This window comes from Halyomorpha halys, unplaced genomic scaffold (assembly GCF_000696795.3).
Source record: "Halyomorpha halys isolate HHAL.00 unplaced genomic scaffold, Hhal_1.1 Scaffold29.1, whole genome shotgun sequence".
Lineage (NCBI taxonomy): Eukaryota > Metazoa > Arthropoda > Insecta > Hemiptera > Pentatomidae > Halyomorpha > Halyomorpha halys.
The window spans coordinates 1,765,426-1,771,715 of NW_027115892.1; positions in this window are offsets into that span (position 1 = coordinate 1,765,426).

Below are 6,290 nucleotides of genomic sequence, written 5' to 3' on the forward strand. Positions count from 1 at the left end.
TTAATAATGCCTGTATATGACGAGGTAAGTTGGTTTCTCTAAAGCTTTTTATGTTCATTGGGGAAGTATTGTTAGTGATAGTAGTTCCTCGAGGATTGAATATATTTCGTGCATATTTGTACATAATATCATGAATCTATAAATAAGGGCCGTTCGTAGCCGAGAGGGTTAAAACGCTAACTTTGGCTGCTAACTGGAGCGGTACCGATTCCAATCCGGCCTGGGAGTTGACTTTTAATTCTGTGGCTGTCCCACGATATGAAAATTTGACCTCCTCCATGACTAGAAAAGGGTGACATGTAGATAACCCCCCAATATGTCAACAATGACTAGGAAGGGGATTATATCCCTTTTATTAGATTTTTATTTTATTAATGGACATATCCATTTTCATTAAGGTGCGCGACCAGGCATTTGAAGTTATCTACTTGTTCGAGAATTCTTGTTCTTCTAGTCTGATGACCCGCATGTTACTCCTAGACTCCTTCACAACTCTCATTACTTTTGTTTTTCCAGAATTAATAGCCATATTAATCTTCCCCAGTTCTTCTTTGATATATTAATATACATTATTTAATTACTGTTCATTTTATTTTTTTTAATATAATTTAAAGTTAATTCTAATAATTATCCAAGCATTTTTTAATTAAGTCCAGTACAGTTTACTCATTGTATCTCATACAACCAATAAGATGTCCAGCCGTAATGCATTAAATAGAGCTACTGGTTAATATTTAGATTCAATCTAAATTATCTTTATTATTAAACTAGGATACATGTGGAAAGCTTTACGATGTATGTATTTCTTGGGTAGAGTACGTATGCAAAAATTTAATATATCTATAACTGAAGAGAGTAGGTAGATTATATCGGACCCTCTTACAACCTTATACTCGTATAATAACTTACAAAAACAGTTCAGGTTCAGTCCTTTGTTCCTAATAAACTAATTTCCCTTCCTAACTGTCCATAATAAAAGTAAAATATAAATGCATGTACACCCGAGAAGATAACATGATTCACTTTGAGACGATAGACAGGGGACCTTTCAAAGCGTACACAGCCAGATAACCGGTTGAAGCACTTCCACGGGGTTATAATTAGTCGCTGGCCACCCCAACGGAATAGCTGTTATATTATTAATAAATTACTCTACTCTTTGGCCTGAGACGTTGTATTATGCTATTATTAGGCCGTGTGCTGTTCGCCGATCTTCCCTTCTGATAGTATTAAATGTATAGTCAATATCGTCATTATTTAGGATTCTATTAAATTGTGTCCACGAATAGTCGATATTTGCTATTTTAGGTTATTTTACACTTTAACGCGGTTTTCCATTCTGTTCGCAAACGCCAAAACGACGTAACTAAATATTAGGTGTTACTTGTTAAAACTGAAAAATCGTATATTGGCGGATGTAAAACTTAGGAAATTGCTGCAACCTTAAATTTTTTATCATAATAAAAATAAAATTTTTACCATTAATTTCATATATATATTTTTTTTACCTTATGCCGACCGAATTCTCTAAATTCTGGATTATGAAACTCAACGGCAAGAAAGCGAAAAAAAAAATTGATAAACAAATAGTACAATGAACATTACGACATGCTACAACTATTACTGGTACAGATCTAACTAGCTTGGGATTTATGGGAGTATATATAGGAGCTGTGGAGGGAGGTGGCTCGGAGTTGTAGATTTAGCAGGAATATCTACCATTACTACATCTCCCTTAAAAAGTGAGGTCCTCCGAACTAGGATTGTTTTTCGGTAAGGCAGGAAAGCCATGCTCTGGACCTGGCATCATAAGAAGGTGATTCAACGGGAGTCTTTGTGGATGATGGCTGGTCAGGAGTTACAATTTGTGGTAAAGGTATAGGGTTTTTAGTCTTTTTTATACAAAAATTCTTAAATTTACAATAATAAACTAATAAATGATGAACAAACAGATATATACATAGTTTCATTGTTATATATATCCTAATTTCTGAGGAGGTAAATATACAATAATTTTCTAAGGTTTCAATTTTTAGAGTATCTAAATCTAATGTATGTATGTCATAACTATAATTAGTAAAAATAACATTATTGATATTATGTATGGAAATAATGGGAATATTTACTTGTTCTTCATATCGAACTGCTATAGATTTATTTACAAATGTTTCGTCCTATTCAAGGCTTATCAAACTAGTGGAAGGTAAATGATATAGACGACTGGGTTTTGTTATATTAGTTTCTATCGTTGACAAATTAAACGTAAGGTATTTATTAAGATTAGGTCTAAGTTTAATGAAAGGTTCTTGTGAGATTCCTATTATTTTACAATGATCCAAATTTAGAATATTACTTAATTCTAAAATTCATTCATCCTAAATTTAAGATATTTAAAATTGTATTAAAAATTAGAGTTATATTTTAAACCCTTGTAAAACTGATTATTATGTCTTATAACTAGTGTATTATAAGGAATAGTAACAATATTGTTCTTATAAACTATTGGGTATGATAATACATAATAACTGGGCAACTTTTAATGGCAATTTAATAAAAAAATAAATCATTACGGAATTTGATGTTGAGCACATTACTTTACTCAGTAACCAATTTAATTCTACGTCTCGTGTCAGTAAAAACTTATAGGGGATTTTGATGTTTTTAATTTCGTCATATGATAAGATACGGGGGAGGGGGGCGCCAAGTTTACATTGTTCGAGTGAATAATCTGTTTTCTGTAATAGAGTCATGTAAGTTAAGAGCTCGTGGTAAGATAATTTGACAAGAGTTGTGTCCAAAACCTTGTTATTTGTTTCTATGTATTTTAAAATGATTCTAAATTATGATATTGTTATTTATTCTTATGATTCCAGCCTCTTGATTGTGTTGTATGTGATGTCAATTATTTTCCACCTTTTGTAGCATGGTGTCACATTTCTGTTTATCATCTGCATCAATCGTGCCGGTTAACCAACTGAGAGTAAGGCCTAAACTATATACATATATAATACCTCGTTTTTCTCTATTTGTGTGTTTGCGCTTAATTAGGTGGGTAATTTGATTTGTAATTCGTTAATACCTTTTAAATTTTTTTGTAACATTTTAAAATTGTTGTCAATATGTGTTTTTAGGGTGAAATTCTCTTCACTGAGCAGAGATAAATTTTTTATAGTTTAGGAAAGTATACCATTCTGTCATCAGATGGGACGAATTCACCTAAATGATCAAAGCTCCAGGGCCAATGGACAGCGTTTGGATTTTCAACGATTTTAGGGTCCGAACCAGAAGAATGGAGGTCAGAAGAAACTTAAGAGCCCTTCATCGTCAAAATCTGCAAAAGGAAGAGTTTTAACGTAATCATAAATTTAGGTTTGATCGGCCTTCTTTCATACTTAATTTTATTGCCAAGTGTCACATTCATTTATAATTTCGGCAATATAATCCTTCATCCTTCGCCCATTCCGATCAAGTGTCATGTTATTCTTGTTTTTAATTTAGACAATATCCCGAATTCCTATAAATTTATTAGATTTGTTTTTCCACCAATTTTGAACAATCTTCCTAAATTAGATATCGTGTCTGAAGACTCATTTCATGCTTATGCAAAATAGACATTTATTGTATTACACTTGTAATTTTGTACTTGTATATGGACAGATCGAAATATTTAGACAAATGTCAAATAAAATAAATTTGCATGTTGTTGTTCAGTAACGTCATGAACCTTTTTGTTAAGTTATTACCACTTAATATTGACGACGATCATTGTATAGAGTTTCACATAAAAAAAGAATACGATTCATAAATCGAGGTAATTACAGGGTTTAATAAATTAAAAAAGAGATAAACATTCCATTAAAACATATCTATATGAAATATATAATAGAAAAATAAATAAATCGTTGTTTTTTTTAATTGGTAATGCAATAAAAATATGCAACGGGATGAAAGTAGTAAAATTCCAATTAAAGAATCGTTGATTGCTCAACACATTTTATTATGGAAGGAATGTAAATATTTGAGGATCTCACCAGTAGAGCATACCAAAGAGTTACCTTCTCGGAATGCGTCGGTAATTCGGAATATTTAAAGGTCTACACGATACACCAACTCGTTTGTGATGAAGATCGTATAATTACCACAAACATGAGGCGGCATAAATCTTGTACAACACTATAGTCACAAAACCATAAATTGCTTTTATGTCAGTTACTGCATAGAAAACAACTTAGCCTTCTTCCGATTTATTATCGGATTTAACTTCACATAAGTCATAACTTCCTATGCTACGTATCGCAACGTTTCGAGGGCTTAAATAAATCAACCGAAAGTGAAATTAAACAACGGCACAGTGAAAGATGTTGAAATCCCAATCCATTTATTTTCAGCACATTACAATCTGTTTTTTTTTAAAATATTTATTTACAACTGTACATTATAACACATTTAGTAAATCTGATCTAAGTTAAATTGGAGCGTTACAGGCGTGTAGAGAAACTACCTGTTGGTAGCACTCTAATGACATTTTACATTAGCTGGTCTCGTGGCCATATTCTTTTCAGGCGCCTCGGAGAAGGATGCAAGATTAGAAACTAGGGGGTTTGGGTGGTTAGGGAGTTTATAATGGAAGGAGTGATATCTGGTTAAGGTCTTTATGTATGATTTTATTCGTGACAAAGTAAGGAGAATTGAGGATTTTACGAAGGATTTTGGATTGTAAGGATTGAATACGCGAGGAATTCGAAGGTTTAGTGGAGCCCCAATGCTCGACTCCATATGTCCAGATTGGCCTTATTACAGTCATGTAGATCAGTCTTTTGTAATGTGTTGGAAGTTTGGACCGTTTATCCAGTAAGTGCTGTAATAGTCGAAATTGACGTGCAGTTTCCTGTCTGGTGCAGTCTTTTCAGTCTGGTGTGATGATTCCAGGTTAATCGTTTGTCCAAATGTAGTCCAAGGTAGCGGATCTGGTCGACAGAGGTAAGAGTAATATCATTAAATGAAACTGTAGGGACTGACTGCCCGAGGTTTACGACGAAGGGTAAAGATGATTTGATGGGTTTGGTGGAATTTATCTTAATCCTCCAATTACGACACCAATTTTCGAGGGCTGTGATATGGGATTGGAGATTTTGGGATACAATTAATGGGTTATTTATTAACAGCGAGCACACGTGTGTCATTGGCATACGTGGTGAAGATAGTGTTAGGATTGGTTGGAATGTCAGCTGTATGGACGGTGTAGAGGATGAGACCAAGGATACTACCTTGAGGAACACAATCTGGTTTAAATACCGTTTGTTCTCAAAAGAGTGTTATTGCTCACTCACTTTGCTGAATATATTAACGAGACTTCAATCTATTACAATAAACTTTTGCAATTTTGAATGAACACCAAGAATTTAATATAGCATTATTGAAGTTATTCAAAATCGATTTTCTAAACAATGCTGATTTTCAAAAGTTGGCATTCGTTAGTGCAGGGAAAACAAAATCATTGATGAGATTAGCGTGATCGGTGTTGAATAATTTTATAAATAGATACTCGAATGAATAAAATTAAGTTCATGGATTTATACATATTTTGGTGAATTGATTGTTTTTGTAGGGAATTTACAACAGCTGCCAGGTACAGGAGCAACTTCCATTTATTCCATATAAGAGCAACAATATTTATTCTGTAAAGTTGCACTATTTTAAAAAATTGGAAATTTTAAGCAAAAATGAAATTATAATAGGTGAGTTACAATCCACTTGATTGTGAACCATATTAAAAAAGATTGGAAATAAGGAAATTTTATATAAAAATTAAGTTAATAACAAGTGAGTCACAATCGACATTGGTTTTTTAAATTATATTAACAAAAATTGGGAAATTGTAAATAAAAATGAAATTATAATAAGTGAGTCAAACAACATTTATATTAAAAAGAATGGCATTGAGAAAATTTTAAATAACCATAAACTTGGATTAATCGAGTCACGTTACTTTAAGAAACAAGAGGGTGATGAATTATTTTCTTATCGAAAAGAACGCTTTTAGACAATAAATTTATCATGGAATACAATTAATCTATAATTAGTACTGCAGAAGATAAAGAAATTTTTACAGCTACGAATAAGTATATAAGTTGTCGTTCAGCTGCGCAAGAAGTTCATGATCGTCAGCAATTTTAATAAAATGGCATTCTGGACACGAGATGTAATATGTAATGTAATGTATATATAAGTTATCTTTTACTGAAGTGAGAAACTAAAAATAATAAGAAAGAGGAGTGCGAAATGAAACG